General features: G+C 40.0%; 1 long non-coding RNA gene across 3 annotated transcripts; it reads right to left on the reverse strand.

Annotated features, from left to right (window-relative positions):
* Positions 1-439: 439 nt before the first annotated feature.
* On the reverse strand, positions 440-10,083 carry LOC130591652 (uncharacterized). 3 transcript variants are annotated; one of them, XR_008969642.1, is made up of 4 exons: positions 9,980-10,083; positions 9,451-9,507; positions 1,647-1,703; positions 440-754 (listed from the first exon to the last, which is right to left on the reverse strand). It is a non-coding gene; the product is annotated as an uncharacterized LOC130591652 (long non-coding RNA). The 3 variants fall into 3 exon arrangements; XR_008969641.1 differs by lacking the exon at positions 9,980-10,083 and having other exon boundaries at positions 9,451-9,739; XR_008969640.1 differs by lacking the exons at positions 9,451-9,507; positions 9,980-10,083 and adding an exon at positions 6,523-6,752.
* Between the last annotated feature and the right edge of the window lie 9,777 nt (positions 10,084-19,860).

Consider the following 19,860-nt stretch of genomic DNA (forward strand, 5'->3'; position numbering starts at 1 on the left):
TGAAGATCATGTTTTCCATTTTCGAAACTCGAGAGGACAAAATTTCTTTGAAAGACCACCGAGTTTCCCGCCTCATTGATCTTCAGTCACAAAATGATATTTTCCCAACTAATCTCTTAGTTAACTCTATAGTCTATGCCCTATTATATACATCTTTTGTCGTTAATAAACAAAACTACAACAAATTTCTAAGCAACACTAGTTATTTAATCCTAAATTTTGGGTTTCACGAGAAAATGGGGTCTTCAGAGGCTTTTTCGAGGCAACAAAAATGTGCCAAGCACCCGCGCAAATGTTACAAGTCACATCGGCTTTCCTAGGATTATTTCAGGAGAAAATATGATCAGGTCCGAAGAAGTCCAAAAAAATCCCCAAAACAACCAAATTAAAGGTTATATTACACGCTTTCGGAATTTCCCGGGCTAGAGCTCCGATTGCCACTGTAACACCCCCAAAATCCACGCGCGCCTACCACTGCTGCGTCGCGTCGACCTCGGGGGCGTTACCGCCGCGATGGAACGCAAGGCATAATAACGGTTAACGATAACTTAAAACATTAACTTGAAAACTAAAATGCAGCGGAATTAAAATATAAATACAACTCGGGAATCATCAATGACCCCTTTCATTCAAACCACAAAATATATAAGTCTTGGAAAAACCAATAATACTTATTTCAAAATGCTTTAAGTGTAAATACCCAAGCCTAGTCCCCGTATGCTCGAGATTATGCAGCAGCACCAGCACACCTAGTCTGCTCCCCATTGTAGCATCAATGGTTCATCGCAGTTCATCAAACACATAATAACACACAATCAGCTATGCTGAGTACGTAATGAACCATTGAATACATGTAAACATAAATGATGCACACATGAACAATCTTAAGTATGATGCTACACTATGTTACATCCTTTATCCTTTAACCTTTAATCTTTAATTGGCATCGAACGGGCACCGTCATCTTACTAGAATCATACGGGCTACTGAATCCTTAACAGACACTAGGTCTGTTAGATGAAATGCAAATACGGTTTCGAGCCGTCTCACACCCATCACCTTAGTATGCATACCCCCAAGATCGAACGGAACCTTCCGCCTACTTGAGTGTCAAAATATAAGGACACTACTGTCGTCACAGTAGGCCTGCGTAGGAGCGTAGGACAAGTCCCACACTCCCCCATTGTTCATCACTTGTAGGGAGTCCAGCTACAAGATATTGCCATAATTCATTTTAATATTAACCATTCATTTCATAACCACATATCGTATCTCTTGTAACACTCTTGTTACACTATGGATACATAGAATCAATTACCTGTTCTCTTCATTAAAATGCTCAAATCGTATCTCTTGTAACAACCTTGTTACACTATGGATACATAGAATCATTTACCTGTCCTCTTATGCTCAAATCATATCTCTTGTAACAACATGGTTACACTATGGATAGATTAAAAATGCTCTTTGAAATACTACGATAGAATTACGCATTCCCATGCAACATATCAATTTCAATTACAAATGTCTAACCAGACAATCTCAATCAATCAAACATTCCCTATCATGCTTCTAGGTTCCAATAACATAGATTGCAACCTAATCATGATACTAATACTTGGGATTAAACTGGTACGCGTACGTACCTTGTAACGGAGAATTTTCGCTGTCTTAATCGAACGTTCCGCTTATGAAATTGGGACCTAAACCGTTAAATAAAAGCTTTAGTGCTACGTCGTTGGTAATATTAACAACTACTACGTAACTAAGACTATACGGTTTAATAATTCGAAGTAAACGATTAATAAACCCCTTGTTTAAGAATTTTCGTTACTTTTCTTATTATAAAGAGTTTAACGTCTTTTAGGAGTCAAAGCTAGTGAACATACTAATATTAGTTAGTGTCATTAGTCCACTATCTTTACCAAACCAGTTAACTTAAGCCCAACCATGTTTTATGTCCAAAATCTTATGTCCAAAAGTCTTATGTCCAAAAGTCTTAGGTCCAATCCAGTATTTTGTCCGAAAGTCAGATCCGCAATTATACTTAGATCAGTAAAGTAAACTCATTAACTTGAATTATTAATTAACTAATTATAATTTAACATAATTATGAAAACGTAAATTATAATCAAATTATATAATATATTCAATATATAAAAAATGTTTTATACCGTTAAGCTCGCCGGAAATTAAGTTCCGGCGACCGATTTCCGGCAACGGCACGCAACTTCGTCGCACAGCCCTGCCTGGCTCGCACCGCACCTCGCACACACCTGCGCACAGCAGCAGCAGGCCTCGTCGCTCACGCGAGCTTCGCACCACTCGCACAAGCCTTCGTCGTCCCTCGCTCAACACTCGAACCACTCGACTCGTACTTCGAGCTTCGTCGCACAACAGCAACAGCAACCTCGCGCAGATCTGTCGCTCGCAGCCCTCGCACCCTCGAACACTCACGGGCTCCCTCGTCGCGCGCCTTTCGCCCAATTGCACAACCTCGTCCCTTGCTCGTCTCGCACACACCGGCACGCCTGCAGCCTCGGACTCGCGAAGCCTCGTCCACGCGAGCCTCGCACAGCAGCACACGGCGAGAGAGAGACGAAGAAAGAGAGGGAACAGCGACAGAGAAGAGGAGAGCAGCGAGAGAGAAAAGAGAAGGAAAGGAAGGTGACGGCTGAAGGAGGAAAGGAAGAATTTAGGGTTTTCTGAAATTTCTCCTCTTACTTTCCCTTTTTATACCCCTTCCAAAAGTGGTAACCCTAGATCGGGTGAACTCGGTTTAACCTTTATAAACCCGAAATTAACACAACCGACTCGTATTAATATTATTATATTCTTATTATTCTGTAAATAATATTAAAATACCTTTTTATTAACTTCTTTATATTTTCTTAATTAATACGAATTAATTCTCAAAATACGGAGTATTACAGGCTTTCCCCCTTAAAAGAAGTTTCGTCCCGAAACTTGGAGGTAGCCAGTCTTAACGACGATCTTTTGCACTTCTAAGTCCCAAAATTTCATAAGCGTTTTCTAACGTTCGCACAACAGATCAGCAATAATTACAAATAACTATCATAATTAACATACTTTAGGGTGAAAGCGCGAAATTCTATCGCATTCTTCCCCCTTAAAAGAAAAGTTACGTCCCCGTAACTCACGTACCTCTTGAAAAAGCTCAGGGTACTTCAGACGCATTGCATCTTCGGCTTCCCAGGTGGCTTCTTCAGTATTTTGATTTCTCCACAACACTTTGACAATTCTGATGTCCTTATTCCTCGTACTACGCACTTTGCGGTCTAGATCTGGACAGGTTTCTCCTCATAGGATAAGGTTTCGTCTATTTCGACATTTTCCGGTTCAAGTACATGTGACTCATCCGGTACGTATCTCCGAGTTGGGATACGTGAAACACATTATGGACCCTTTCTAAGTTATTGGGCAAATCTAGGCGATAAGCGACTTTGCCTACTCTCGCCAGAATCTCATATGGTCCTATGAATTTAGGGCTTAGCTTCCCCTTTTTCCCGAATCGCATCACTCCTTTCATTGGAGACACCTTAAGCAATACTTTTTCCCCGACTTCGTAATTCTCATCCCTTCGCTTCTGATCCGCATAGGATTTCTGCCTATCCTGTGCAGCCTTAATCTTTTCTTGAATGAATCGCACCTGATCCACTGTCTCCTGAATCATCTCAGGTCCTAACACCACAGTCTCACTAATGTCGTTCCAACACAAAGGGCTACGACACTTTCTCCCATATAGTGCTTCAAATGGTGCCATCTTAATACTAGCATGGTAGCTGTTGTTGTATGAGAATTCTATGAGGTCAAATGGTCTTCCCATGATCCCTGGTATTCTAAGGCACATGCTCGCAACATGTCCTCTAATGTCTGAATAGTTCTTTCGTTTGACCTCTGTAGCTGGGTGAAATGTACTCATCAATAGCTCACTACCAAAAGCTTCCTGAACCTTTTTCCAGAAATTCGAAAGGAATCGCGAATCTCTATCTGATACTATACTCGTGGGTACTCCATGCAATCGAATCACATTTTTCACATAGGCCTTGGCTAAGGCTTCCATACTCCACGTATCTTTCATAGGTATGAACCTTGCGGTTTTGGTTAGTCTATCCACTATCACCCATATGGTATTATTGCCTCCCCGACTCCTAGGTAAGGCTACAACGAAATCCATGGATATGAGTCCCATTTCCATGTCGGAATGTCTAAAGGTTGAATCTTTCCTTGAGGTCTCTTGTGTTCACTTTTGACTTTCTGGCATGTTAGACATTTTGAAACAAATTCAGCTACTGCTCTTTTCATCCCAGGCCACCAGAACATCTTCTTGAGGTCCTTATATAACTTATCTCCCCTGGGTGGACGGAATAAGTCGTGTTATGACCCTCACCCATTATCTTTTGTTTCAATTCTTCACATTTTTGTGGCACACACCACCTACCCTTATATCTTATGCTTCCATCCTCATGGATCGCAAACCCTTCTGCTTTTCCCTCCTTAAGCTTTGCTTTGACTCGCTCAAGCTTCACATCCCCAGGTTGATTTTCTCTTATTTCGTCTAGAAAGTTGGGCTCGATGGTTAAGGCACTCAGCAATCTTTCTACCTCCCCTTCATGAACAACTTCTAACTGGAGTCTAGAAAACTCCTCACAAAGTTTGTCGGCAACGACTAATGTATCAGGCTATGGCTAGACTTGCGACTTATGCATCAGCAACGACGTTGGCTTTACCCTCATGGTACTGGATGTCTAAGTCATAGTCCTTGATGAGCTCTAACCATCTGCGCTGTCTCATGTTAAGGTCTTTCTGGGTGAAGATGTATTTGAGACTTTTGTGATCAGTGAAGATTCGACAAGTCACCCCGTAAAGGTAGTGTCTCCAGATTTTTAGGGCAAACACTATTGCGGCCAATTCTAAGTCGTGTGTTGGGTAATTGACTTCATATGGCTTCAACTGCCGAGACGCATAAGCTATGACCTTCCCATTTTGCATAAGAACACAACCCAACCCATTCTTGGACGCATCACTATACCATCATATCCCTCATTCCCTAGGCAAGGTTAGGACAGGGGCTGATGTTAACCTTCTTTGAGCGTTTGGAAAGCTTTCTCACTGTCCTATTCCAGTTAAACCTACAATCCTTCTTCATCAAAGTGGTCATGGGCTTTGCTATTTTGGAGAAGTCTTTCACAAATCTCCTATAGTAACCGGCTAAACCCAAGAAACTTCTTATGTCTGTGACATTCTTTGGAGTAGGCCATTCACTCACGGCTTTGATCTTTGCAGGATCGACTGACACACCCTCCTTGGAGACAAAGTGACCCAAAAATGACACTCTTTCCAACCAAAATTCACATTTCGAAAACTTCGCATATAGTTGGTTGTCCCTAAGTGTCTGCAAAATGACTCTCAAATGACCCTCATGGTCCTCCTTGCTCCTAGAATAGATCAGTATATCGTCTATGAACACAACGACAAATTTGTCGAGGTAGGGTCGAAAGATCCTATTCATAAGATCCATGAAAACTGCAGGTGCATTAGATAACCCAAAAGGCATTACCGTAAACTCATAGTGGCCATATCTAGTCCTGAAAGCAGTCTTAGGTATATCATGATCAACAATCCTCAATTGATGGTAACCTGACCTTAGTCTATTTTGGAGAACATCCCTGCACCCTGAAGTTGATCGAACAAGTCATCAGTTCTAGGCAATGGGTACTTGTTTTTCACAGTGACATTGTTCAACTCTCGATAGTCTATACACAACCTCAAACTACCATCCTTCTTTTTCACAAATAAGACAGGTGCTCCCCATGGTGACATGCTAGGCCTAATATACCCTTTGTCTAGTAGTTCCTCCAATGGTTTTTCAACTCGTTCATTTCTGCTGGAGCCATTCGATATGGGGCTTTCAAAATTGGTCCAGTCCCAGGTACTAGGTCAACAGTGAACTCTACATCTCTCCTTGTTGGCATACCAGGTATATCTTCAGGAAAAACATCCTGAAATTCTCGGACTACTGGCACATCCTCAGGTCTTAACGGATCATCCTCAATTCTTCTCACCGAACACATAAATAGAGGCCATCCCTTGTCTACATAGTTCTTAAGTTGTAAGGCATTGATCACCTTAATTCCAGGTTCTCGAGGTATTCTCCTATATGACACTCTTTTTCCCGAAAGATCTCTCAGTTCCACTTTTTGCGCATCGCAATCTATCTTAGCCATGTACTTTCCAAGCCAATCCATCCCCAAAATAATGTCTAGGTTTGATAAGTTAAACTCTATCAGGTCAGAAGGAAAGAAACTTCTCCTATTTTCAGTGGCACTTTTAGAAATCTTTTAGAGCAATTAACAGTCTCACGACGGAATGACTATAGGATAGAAATCGACTCAGACTCGATCAATGTTAAAGTCCTAACAGTTGAATGGGCAATAAATGACAATGATGCTCCAGAATCAAACAATACTTTAACAGGAGTGGAGTTGATAGAAAATGTACCCGAGACAACATCCCTTCGAGCCTCTTGTTCTCTAGTCGACATCATATACAGCTTCCCCTTGCCCTTATCTTGGGAATTGGTTGCATTGTTCCCATTAGATGTCTGATTATTGGTGTTGGTTACAGGCTTGGAGTAGTTAGAATTCCCATTGTAAGCACTTCCCCCATTTCCATTCCCATTTCCATTTCCATTTCGAGGTTTGTCCCCATAATTCCCATTCTTTTGGCCATTAGGGTTCAGTTTGTTCTTCAGAATAGCACTCATATGCCCTATGTCCCAATTTCCCGCATTCTCGACATTCCACCTTGTTACCCTCACAGTCTCTACCAGAATGATTGTTAGGGCACTTTCTACACCTATACACACGCTCAAGTCTGCGATTATTGGTGTTGTTATTGCGGTTATTGTTGTTGGGATTAGCGTTGTTGTTATTGGGTCCATTACCGAAATTCCTTTGAGGGTCTTGATGGTTTTGGTTCCCATTATGCTTCTTCTCAAACTTCTGGACCTCAGGTGTTTGGATTATCTTTTCGTTTCTCACCCTGCTTACCCCCTTCCTCTCTCTTCCTGATGGCATAAAGATGAGCAGCTTTGCCAAACACATGATCTAAAGAGGTGAATGTATCTCCCCCTAGTCTTCCTTGCAGGTCAAGGGTAAGTCCTAGTTCGAAACGTGAGGCTTTAGATTCCTCAGTAGGTGCTATTTCCGGGGCAAATCTCATCAGCTCGATGAATTTCCGGTAGTACTCCTCAACAGACAGAGTCCCTTGTTCCAACATCATAAATTCTTGGGCTTTCTGCTTCTTAAGGTATGGAGGGTAAAATTTGTCCCTTAAGGCCTTTTTGAAAGTTTCCCACCCAAAACCAGGCTGACTCAGGAGGTTGCTCTTAGCTTGGGTCCACCAGAAATGAGCATCTCCCTGAAGGTAGTAGCTCGCTAAGGGCACAGTTTTCTCATCAGGGCAGATAGGTGAAGAAAAGTTTATCGAATTCCCCAACCCAGTTCTCTAATTCTTCAGGTCCCCCTTTCCCATTCAGTATTGGTGGGTTCCTACGGGCAACCTTTTCAGAAAATCCCCTTCACGATTGTGACCTTGGGCTAGGTTGGCAGTGATTTGCACCAAGTCACGTATCGATTGCTCGATATTCAGAGAGGTTTCAGGCGTGCCTCCCCCCGAACCATTCTACGCTGAAAATAACATAATAGCTATCTCAGTGACACAATATCATCCTGTCCTTTCTTAACCAATACACATTGCACATATAGCAAGCAGTTGTCACGAACAAATATTAAGTCTTTATTGACTTGCAACACAAACATCTCACATGAGACGTCACACCCATAACAAGGAATATCATAAAGTATCCTTAAAGGTTTTCGAACATATATCATATTTATATATTTAAGAGACAAAACGATTGTTTCAATCAAGTAAATAGTTTTGTCGCAAAAATAAGGTTTTAGCTCAACACCATTTTTGAAACATCCTTGTACATCCTCTTTACCTATTCATATTTGAATATTGCAAGAATCGTTCGCAACTTCAATTGAACAATCAAACAGCAATTCAGTTCAAGACACGAAACGAAATCACATTTGCAATCATTCCTATGACTTAATGCACATAACATAATATGTTCTATATGCTCCTATCCCATACTACCCATTTTGAAATCGTTTTTAAAACGTCTTTAAAATTCAGAGCCTTTGGCTCTGATACCAGTTTTGTAACACCCCCAAAATCCACGCGCGCCTACCACTGCTGCGTCGCGTCGACCTCGGGGCGTTACCGCCGCGATGGAACGCAAGGCATAATAAGGTTAACGATAACTTAAAACATTAACTTGAAAACTAAAATGCAGCGGAATTAAAATATAAATACAACTCGGGAATCATCAATGACCCCTTTCATTCAAACCACAAACCATATATAAGTCTTGGAAAACCAATAATACTTATTTCAAAATGCTTTAATGTAAATACCAAGCCTAGTCCCCGTATGCTCGAGATTATGCAGCAGCACCAGCACACCTAGTCTGCTCCCCATTGTAGCATCAATGGTTCATCGCAGTTCATCAAACACATAATAACACACAATCAGCTATGCTGAGTACGTAATGAACCATTGAATACATGTAAACATAAATGATGCACACATGAACAATCTTAAGATGATGCTACACTATGTTACATCCTTTATCCTTTAACCTTTAATCTTTAATTGGCATCGAACGGGCACCGTCATCTTACTAGAATCATACGGGCTACTGAATCCTTAACAGACACTAGGTCTGTTAGATGAAATGCAAATACGGTTTCGACCGTCTCACACCCATCACCTTAGTATGCATACCCCCAAGATCGAACGGAACCTTCCGCCTACTTGAGTGTCAAAATATAAGGACACTACTGTCGTCACAGTAGGCCTGCGTAGGAGCGTAGGACAAGTCCCACACTCCCCCCATTGTTCATCACTTGTAGGGAGTCCAGCTACAAGATATTGCCATAATTCATTTTAATATTAACCATTCATTTCATAACCAATATCGTATCTCTTGTAACACTCTTGTTACACTATGGATACATAGAATCAATTACCTGTTCTCTTCATTAAAATGCTCAAATCGTATCTCTTGTAACAACCTTGTTACACTATGGATACATAGAATCATTTACCTGTCCTCTTATGCTCAAATCATATCTCTTGTAACAACATGGTTACACTATGGATAGATTAAAAATGCTCTTTGAAATACTACGATAGAATTACGCATTCCCATGCAACATATCAATTTCAATTACAAATGTCTAACCAGACAATCTCAATCAATCAAACATTCCCTATCATGCTTCTAGGTTCCAATAACATAGATTGCAACCTAATCATGATACTAATACTTGGGATTAAACTGGTACGCGTACGTACCTTGTAACGGAGAATTTTCGCTGTCTTAATCGAACGTTCCGCTTATGAAATTGGGACCTAAACCGTTAAATAAAAGCTTTAGTGCTACGTCGTTGGTAATATTAACAACTACTACGTAACTAAGACTATACGGTTTAATAATTCGAAGTAAACGATTAATAAACCCCTTGTTTAAGAATTTTCGTTACTTTTCTTATTATAAAGAGTTTAACGTCTTTTAGGAGTCAAAGCTAGTGAACATACTAATATTAGTTAGTGTCATTAGTCCACTATCTTTACCAAACCAGTTAACTTAAGCCCAACCATGTTTTATGTCCAAAATCTTATGTCCAAAAGTCTTATGTCCAAAAGTCTTAGGTCCAATCCAGTATTTTGTCCGAAAGTCAGATCCGCAATTATACTTAGATCAGTAAAGTAAACTCATTAACTTGAATTATTAATTAACTAATTATAATTTAACATAATTATGAAAACGTAAATTATAATCAAACTTAATATAATATATTCAATATATAAAAAAGTTTTATACCGTTAAGCTCGCCGGAAATTAAGTTCCGGCGACCGATTTCCGGCAACGGCACGCAACTTCGTCGCACAGCCCTGCCTGGCTCGCACCGCACCTCGCACACACCTGCGCACAGCAGCAGCAGGCCTCGTCGCTCACGCGAGCTTCGCACCACTCGCACAAGCCTTCGTCGTCCCTCGCTCAACACTCGAACCACTCGACTCGTACTTCGAGCTTCGTCGCACAACAGCAACAGCAACCTCGCGCAGATCTGTCGCTCGCAGCCCTCGCACCCCTCGAACACTCACGGGCTCCCTCGTCGCGCGCCTTTCGCCCAATTGCACAACCTCGTCCCTTGCTCGTCTCGCACACACCGGCACGCCTGCAGCCTCGGACTCGCGAAGCCTCGTCCACGCGAGCCTCGCACAGCAGCACACGGCGAGAGAGAGACGAAGAAAGAGAGGGAACAGCGACAGAGAAGAGGAGAGCAGCGAGAGAGAAAAGAGAAGGAAAGGAAGGTGACGGCTGAAGGAGGAAAGGAAGAATTTAGGGTTTTCTGAAATTTCTCCTCTTACTTTCCCTTTTTATACCCCTTCCAAAAGTGGTAACCCTAGATCGGGTGAACTCGGTTTAACCTTTATAAACCCGAAATTAACACAACCGACTCGTATTAATATTATTATATTCTTATTATTCTGTAAGTAATATTAAAATACCTTTTTATTAACTTCTTTATATTTTCTTAATTAATACGAATTAATTCTCAAAATACGGAGTATTACAGCCACAGGATGCCTCCTAGGGATCTAAGAGGTCATTGGAAAGGAGTCATGTGGCATGGAACAAATATGTGGATGCCTTTATGTTCATTTCGAGACAATATTGGGTTTCTCGAGAAATGAACAAATGCGGTGTTCAAAGGCTTTTCGAGGCAATGCAAATGGTGCAAAATACCCGCGCAAGGTTACAAGTCACGTCGATTTTACTAGGAACGTTTCGAGAGAAAATATGACCATGTCCGGAGAAGTCCAAACATGTCACAAAAACAGTCAATATTGAATGTTATATTACAGGCTTTCGGACTTTCCCGTGGCCAGAGCTCCAAACGCCATAGGATGCCTCCTAGAGACCTTCGAGGTCATTAGAAAGGAGTCATGTGGGCATGGAACAAATATGTGGATATCTTTATGTTCATTTTGAGACAATGTTGGGTTTCTCGATAAATAAACAAATGGCGTGTTCAGAGATTTTTCGAAGCAACATAAATGATGTCAAGCACCCGCGCAACGTTACAAGTCACGCCAGGTTTTCTAGGAACGCTTCGAGAGAAAATATGGTCAGGCACAAAGAAGTCCAAACATGTCCGAAAAACATCCAAATTCGAGGTTATAATACATGCTTTCGGACTTTTCCCAGGCCTGAGTTACGGACGCCACAGGATGCCTCCTAGGGACATGAGAGGTCATTGGAAATGAGTCATGTGGCTTGGAACAAATATGTGGATGCCTTTACGTTCATTTCGAGACAATTTTGGGTTTCACGAGAAATGAACAAATAGGATGTTCAGAGGCTTTTTGAGACAACACTAATGGTGCCAAGCACCCGGGTCAAGCATTATTACAAGTGATGTCGGCACTTCTAGGAACGTTTCAAGAGAAAATAATGACCAGGTCCGGAGAAGTCCAAAAATGTCCCGAAAACAACCAAAATTGAAGGTATAACACACGTTTTTGGACTTTCCCGGGTACCGAGCTCCGAATGCCACGGGGTGGTTCCTAGGGACATGAGAGGTCATTGGAAAGGAGTCAAGTGGACTGAAATGAATATGTAGACGCTTTTACGTTCATTTTGGGTTCCACGATAAATGAATATATGGGGTGTTTAGAGGCTTTTTTAGGCAACACAAATGGTGCCATGTACCAACGTAATGCTTGAAGTCACGTTAGCTTTCCTAGGAACGTTTCGGGAGAAAATGTGACCAGCCCCGTAAGGGTCCAAAAATGTCCTAAAAACAGCCAAAATTGAAGGTTATAATGTACAATTTCGGACTTTTTCGGGACCCAAGCTCTGAACGCCACGGGGTGCCTCCTAGGGACATGGGAGGTCATTGGAAAAGAGTCATGTGGCTTGGAACGAATATGTAGATGCCTTTACTTTCATTTCAAGGCAAATTTGGGTTTCACGATAAATGAACAAAAGAGGTGTTTAGAGGCTTTTCGAGGCAAATGCAATTGGTGCCAAGCACCTGCACAACATTATAAGTCACGTTGGCACTTCTAGGAATGTTTCGGAAAAAATATGACCAGGCCCAGAGAAGTCCAAAAATGTGCCAAAAAAGCCAAAATTGAAGGTTATAATACACACTTTTGGACTTTCTCAGGGCCCGCGCTCCGGACACAACGGGATGTCTCCTAAGGACATGGGAGGTCATTGAAAATGAGTCATGTGGCTTGGAACGAATATATGGATGCATTTACGTTCATTTAGAGACAATTTTAGGTTTAATGAGAAATGAACAAATAGGATGTTCAGAGGCTTTTTTGAAGCAACACTAATGGTGCCAAGCACCCGGGTCGAGCAATGTTACAAGTGATGTCGGCACTCCTAGGAACGTTTCAGGAGAAAATAATGACCAGGCCCGGAGAAGTCCAAAAATGTCCCAAAAACAACCAAAATTGAAGGTATAACACACGTTTTCGGGCTTTTCGGGGCTCGAGCTCCGAATGCCATGGGGTGGTTCCGAGGGACATGAGAGGTCATTGAAAAGGAGTCAAGTAGTCTGAAATGAATTTATAGATGCTTTTATGTTCATTTTGAGGCAATTTTGGGTTTCACGAGAAATGAACATATGGGGTGTTCAGAGGCTTTTCCAGGCACCCGCGCAATGCTTAAAGTCACGTCAGCTTTCCTAGGAACGTTTCGGGAGAAAATGTGACCAGCCCCGTCAAGGTCGAAAAAGTCCTAAAAATAGCCAAAATTGAAGGTTATAATACTCGCTTTCGGACTTTTTCTGGACCCAAGCTTCGAACGCCACGGGGTGCCTCCTAGGGATATGAGAGGTCATTGGAAAGTAGTCAAGTGGCTTGGAATGAATATATGGATGCTTTTACGTTCATTTTGATGCAATTTTGGGTTTTACGAGAAATGAACATATGGGGTGTTTAGATGCTTTTCCAGGCAACACAAATGGTGCCAAGCACCAGTGCAACGCTACAAGTCATGTCATCTTTCCTAGGAATGTTTCGGGAGAAGATGTGACCAACCCCGTAAAAGTCCAAAAATGTCCCAAAAACAGCCAAAACTGAAGATTATAATACACGCTTTAGGACTTTTTCGGTGCCCGAGTTACAGACGCCACGGGATGCCTCATGGCGACATGGGTGGTCATTGGAAAGGAGTTATGTGGCTTGCAACGAATATGTGGATGCCTTTACGTTCATTTCGAGACAAATCTGGGTTTCACGAGAAATGAACAAATAAGGTGTTAAGAGGCTTTTTGAGGCAATGCAAATAGTGCCAAACACCCGCACAACGTTATAAGTCACGTCGGTACTCCTAGGAATGTGTCGGGAGAAAATATGACCAGGCCCGGAGAAGTCCAAAAACAGCCAAAATTGAAGGTTATAATACACGCTTTCGGACTTTTCCAGGGCCCGAACTCCGGACGCCACGGGGTGCCTCCTAGGTACATGGGAGGTCAATTGAAAGGATTCATGTGGCTTGAAACGAATATATGGATGCCTTTACGTTCATTGCGAGGTAATTTTTGGGTTTCACGAGAAATGAACAATGGGGTGTTCAGTAGCTTTTCGAGGTAACACAAATGGTGCCAAACACCCGCATAACGTCACAAGTCACGACGACTTTCCTAGGAATGTTTCGGGAGAAAATATGATCAGCTCAGAGAAGTCTAAAAATGTTCCAAAAACAGCCAAAATTGAAGGTTATAAGTAGTAAAAACTGAAGGTAACTCAATCCGATTAAAATTTAGCCGAACTAATATTACCTCTGCTCTTTTTCTATTACAACAATGTGCTTGGACACAATTTTTAAGGATTTGGAACAAATGAGTAGTTTAGCATAAAAATAACTCTTTAATTAATCCATAGAAAATAAAAGCAATTTTATAAGGCAAAGTGAGTAATTAATGATGGTCTTAATAAGATAAAGTAATAATGGCAATATTATCAATTAAAGTTGCTTTTTATACCATCTAATTTTAATTTAAAATTAGACTTTTTTTTTTTTTTGGTAAGATGAAGGAGATTCACTTGAGGGGGGATATGAAAAAATACTCAAATGAGTCCTATAAGGTTTGATCCCTATACGGCTATACCTCAGAGATAACAAATGGGAAGCGATACCACTACTTCATCACCTCAACCTCAATTAGGCAATTATTCAAGTTCAATATTAAGAAGAGAACATACCACTTTTTGAATACAATGAATATTTTAAGCTATGTCGATTAACAAAAGTAAAATTAGCTTTCTACAAGATTTGAACCTATAACCTCGCTATTATAACATGACACAATTACCATCTCAACCAACTTTTAATCATGTTTTAAGTGTCCACATTATTATATTTATATCTTTTAAATGTTAAGTTTTCCTCAATATATTTTAGTGGGAATGGAAAAAAACGCATACCAAGTTCGGAAACACAATACCAACCAGGCAACCACGGAACGTTCGGGTGCGAATACTAGTTTATACTTTAATAGCTCGTGACTGGTTTCAATCAACCAATAGATTTCAAGAAACAAACCCGTGGGCCGTGATTTGGGGTTTTGTTTGACTGTTGCTAAATGCTACCTGACTACCTCCGTTGAAGTTTACTACCATTTTCTTTGTGGATATATTAATCATATATCTTAGAGGTAATTATCGACTGATTTAGAGCGTGAGGACAAAATATTAGGTACATTTGAGAAAATATTTACTTATTAGATGACGATGAACTCTAATTTTGAGCTCTCAAATAATGTGGTATAATTTATGGAAATCTTAAAAGTATATATAAAATTTTGCCATATTACTTGCCATACCATCACTGAGGTATATGAGATTTGGGAGGTTAAATGAATTCTTATTTACTTTACATAAAACAATTTATTTTAATTAATTATTATCAAACAATGAAGAATTGGACGCCATAATATTACATTTGGTTATTGTACTTTTTTTGGAGAATATATACAATTTAATAAGTTTTGATAAGTTCAGGTTGAGTTTAGGAGAATTGAAGTGCGTACTTATATAGAAGCCTTAGGGTGCGTTCTGTTCAACTTAAAAAATTAAGTTTCAGGTCCAATAAGTTCAGATAAGTTCAGATAAGTTCAAATAAGTTGCAATAAGGTGTAATAAGTGCAATAAGTTCCAATAAGGTCTAATAAGGTCCAATAAGTTCCAATCAGGTGCAATAAGTTCCAATCAGGTGCAATAAGAAATCGAACATCACTCTAATCATCAAATTGAGGGATGTAACAATCACCGGGAAATGTAACTTTCTTTCTTAAGAAAATGAGTCTATACTCATTATCGGGAAGAGCAAGCCACAATTCACCATTCATGATCAATATTTATGTAACAATCACCGGGAAATGTAACTTTCTTTTTTAAGTAATATTTATGTTATTCATGATCAATGTTTTTGTCTAATAAGGTCAAATAAGTTTCAATCAGGTTCAATAAGGTCTAATAAGTTTCAATCAGGTCCAATAAGGTCTAATAAGTTTCAATCAGGGTCAATAAGTTCCAATAAGGTCCAATAAGGTCAATCAGGTCCAATAAGTTCCAATCAGGTTCAATCAGGTCCAATAAGTTGAATCAGGTCCAATCAGGTCCAATCAGGTTTAATAAGTTCAGTTCAGGTTCAATAAGTTCAGTTCAGATAAGTTCCAATAAGTTCAGGTCCAATAAGTTGAATAGAACGCACCCTTAGTATAGAAAGAAACCATTGATGGTAAAAAAATTTGCAATCAAATAATGTAGACAAGGAATTACACCGTCGTGACAATTTAACGGAGATCGTTAAATCTATCCAATGAGTAAGCTACTCTTATAAAATTGATAACCAGCACCGTCCGACTCAATATATATGTTAATTTTATGTATATAATGACTCAAGAGCTAACATATATATGTCACCAATATGTTTGTCCACAATTATTAATGGTCAGCAACGTCCAAATTGGATATATGTTGAGTTTTTCCAAGTCAAGAGTTATGTGTTAGATCCAAGATGTTTGTAAACAATATGTATAAGGCGTTTTAGTTATTAAAAATCTATTACTTTACACAAGTGAAATCTATTACTCTCTTTGTTTGAAAAAAAATGGTCAGTGTCTTGCAGTATCTTAACCTCATATTATTAAAGATATCACATCAATTTACAAACAATTCTTAATTTTAGTTGTGTTAACTAAATTTTCTCGTCATCTTTGATGCTACTAGTATCCCCATACAAATCGTATATTAATTGGACCACTTGTACTAACATTGATTGATGATAATGGTGATGAATGAGAGGTGACGAGATTTAGAACACATGAACTCACATGTATTACATAGTGGCATAAGCTTCATCAAGTACTAGACTACTAGTGATACCTAAGTATCTATGACTCATACTTCCTCCATTTTATATTACTCGCTACACTTTTTCTCAATTTACAGACTTCTAGGTAATTTTTGGAGAAAAAAGAGGTAGAGAGTAAAAAGAAAAGGAACCCATGTGAGAGGCGGAGAGAGATATAAAGAGTTTATTACCCAAAAAAAAAGTGTAGCAGGTAATGTGAAACTTCCCATAATGAAAAGTGTAGCGAGTATTATGAAACAGAGGAAATATATATGTTATACATCTTTAGTACGATATGATTTTATGCCCTCCAATAATTATAATCCCATTTTATGAAGGACAATATATAATAAATTTCACCATATTTTTAGCACCAAGCTGCTTATGGGCATCTATGATAACTAAATGTATAATTGACATAAATTTTAACTTTTTGAGGGCATGACAGAATCTTGCACGCAAGATTAACTTATAGTTATATATCTAAGTTCTCTTCTGTCAAGATTTTGGAAAAAGGAAAAAGAAATTTTATGCACAAAACAACAAACTCAAGGATTCCTGATTTTTGTCTAGTGTTTGATGATCTCATTTTATTATCTTTGGGATTGCCTTGTCTGGTTGCAACATGCACATAATTTGCGCTAATCAATAAATTTTGAGTATAAACTAAACAGTAATAATATTTCATTATCATATGATAGTACAACCTAAACTATTATTATTCTATAATAACAGTAGTTATCATTATCTTGAGCATAAAGTATACTGATTCAAAAACAATGGTTAAAATCAAAACTCTGATACACAATGCATGTGCTAGTAATTAGTTGCTACGTACTTATTAATCTGTTTAATAAAATCTAGTTATTAAATGTCAATTGGTCAAGGTTGTTTAGTCAAGTGATTGGTTGATTGAATCAGACAAAGGTAAACTTTATCTTGGATTGAGTAAAGTAGCTGGGAAACTCAACTATAAAGATCATACCAGGAAGAATTTATCTTGTAAGAAACCGCCTATTTTTTAATTAAAATTAAGCAATAATAAGCTCAATTTAAAAAAGAGAATTAGCCCAACAATGACTAGTTTCATTTTTTTCGGTGACTAGCTTAATCAATTTAATAACCAGGTCTACTTTTATATTAAAATTAGACCGTCTCTTTTAATAATTTTACTAGGAAGAAAAACTTCTCATAAATAATTTTAACTAGATAAGTAGCTTTATCTATTTTGTGAGAAATCAAATTATAAAGTACACCTCATAATGAATTCAATACATGATATTTTCAAATTAGATTTTTACGCTGTTGAGTTTTAATTTCATGCTTTATTTGTAATTCCTTCCTTTAGATTAACTAATATATATATAAATAGAAATAAGTTCACTTTCGACTCCATCACTTGGTACATCTAACTTCAATCCTAACTTAGATATGTTCACTCAACCCAACAAATTATATGAATAATCATGGTTTTAACAAGTATTCTCTCTATATTTTTTTGTTTTTCCTACTTTAACTACGCACTTTTGCCAATGCACTCATTTAACCTTAAATATTTTTAATTACATATTAATAAAAATTATAACGATTAAATATTAATAAGGCACTCATTAAGAAGAATCAAACACGATCCCACATAACTATATTTTGTCTTATATATTGAATTCTTTTTTTAAAAAAAATCTGTAATTATAAATAGTGCCAAAATTCTAAGTAGAAAAATCAGAGCCTAGGTCAAAGAATATTTTTTTCTTTCTTCTTCCCCTAGCCGTCCTCCCCCCCATCGGCCCTCCATGACTGCCGAGCAGAAAACTGCCTACCCTCCGGCCCTCTCTCTTAATATCAAACATCACCTTCCCCTCACTCTTGATCTCGAAAATGTTCATTATTCCTCTTGGGCCGAATTATTCAAGATCACTGCTCGGGCGAACCAAGTTCTTGATCACATCATTCCGCCGGAAAACCCACCGGAAATCAAGGACAAAGAATTATGGGCTCGGCTCGACGCCGTCGTCCTCCAGTGGATCTACGGCACTATCACCGAAGACCTTATGCTCACCATTCTCGAGCCCGGCTCCACGGCACAACAAGCGTGGGAACGCTTACGTGACATTTTCCAGGATAACAAGCACTCTCGTGCCGTATATCTCGAACATCAATTTTCTCACACTCATCTGGAGAATTTCCCGAATGTCTCAGCCTACTGTCAAAAACTAAAAATGATATCCGACCAACTCGCCGGCGTCGGCTCGCCGGTTTCTAACCAACGACTCGTTCTTCAACTCGTCGCCGGACTTACGGATGCATATGACAATGTCGCCTCCATCATTCAACAAAGCGACCCCTTACCACCATTTTATAAGGCACGGTCCATGCTCACTCTCGAAGAAACCCGCAAGGCTCAGCAGTTGGGCCCCCCCTCCAGCGCCCTTGTTGCCTCCTCCGACACCGTCGGCTCTCCTGACGACGGCAGCCCATCTCACAACCCCTCGACGCACCATCGCACCCCTACTAACGTCTCTCGCGGCCGCGGCCGTGGTGGACGTGGCGGTGGTGGTCGCTCCCCAGGTGGCCGTGGCCGTGGTCGTGGTCGAGCATCCTACCCGCAAACTGCCTATACTCAGCAACCCAGGTATCCCTCTCCTCATTATTCATACGGCCCATGGCCTTATCCTCATTTTATGTATGGGCCACCTAACCCTTGGGCCACTGCCCCTTGTCCGTACCCTGTGCAACCGCCTCATCAGGCTGCTCCTCGGCCCACTGCTACACCCGGCCTCCTTGGCCCACGGCCTGCGCAGGCCTATACTGCATCTGCCGCCCCTCCTGTTGCTTCGGCCGAGCCATACAATGACCCGGTTCCCACGGATATCGAAGCCGCCCTTCACACCATGACACTCACTCCTCCGGATGATAGTTGGTATATGGACACCGGCGCCTCTTCACATATGACGGGTGACTCAGGTACTCTTACGTCTTATTTTAATTCAAGCAATATTAAAAATATTCTAGTTGGTAATGGTCACACTATTCCTGTTCATGGTCATGGTAGTACCTCTATTTCCGCATCTAACCCCCCTCTTTCCCTCAAACATGTGTTACATGCTCCTCAAATCATTAAAAATCTCATTTCTGTTCGGAAATTCACTACTGATAACAATGTTTCTGTTGAATTTGACCCCTTTGGTTTTCATGTGAAGGACCTTCAGACGGGGATTATTCTTATGCGATGTGATAGCTCTGGTGATCTTTACCCTATATCACCTACCACTCACCACTCATCTACTGCTCTTGCATCCCTCTCCACCACTACATGGCACAAC

This window comes from Beta vulgaris, chromosome 5 (assembly GCF_026745355.1).
Source record: "Beta vulgaris subsp. vulgaris cultivar EL10 chromosome 5, EL10.2, whole genome shotgun sequence".
NCBI lineage: Eukaryota > Viridiplantae > Streptophyta > Magnoliopsida > Caryophyllales > Amaranthaceae > Beta > Beta vulgaris.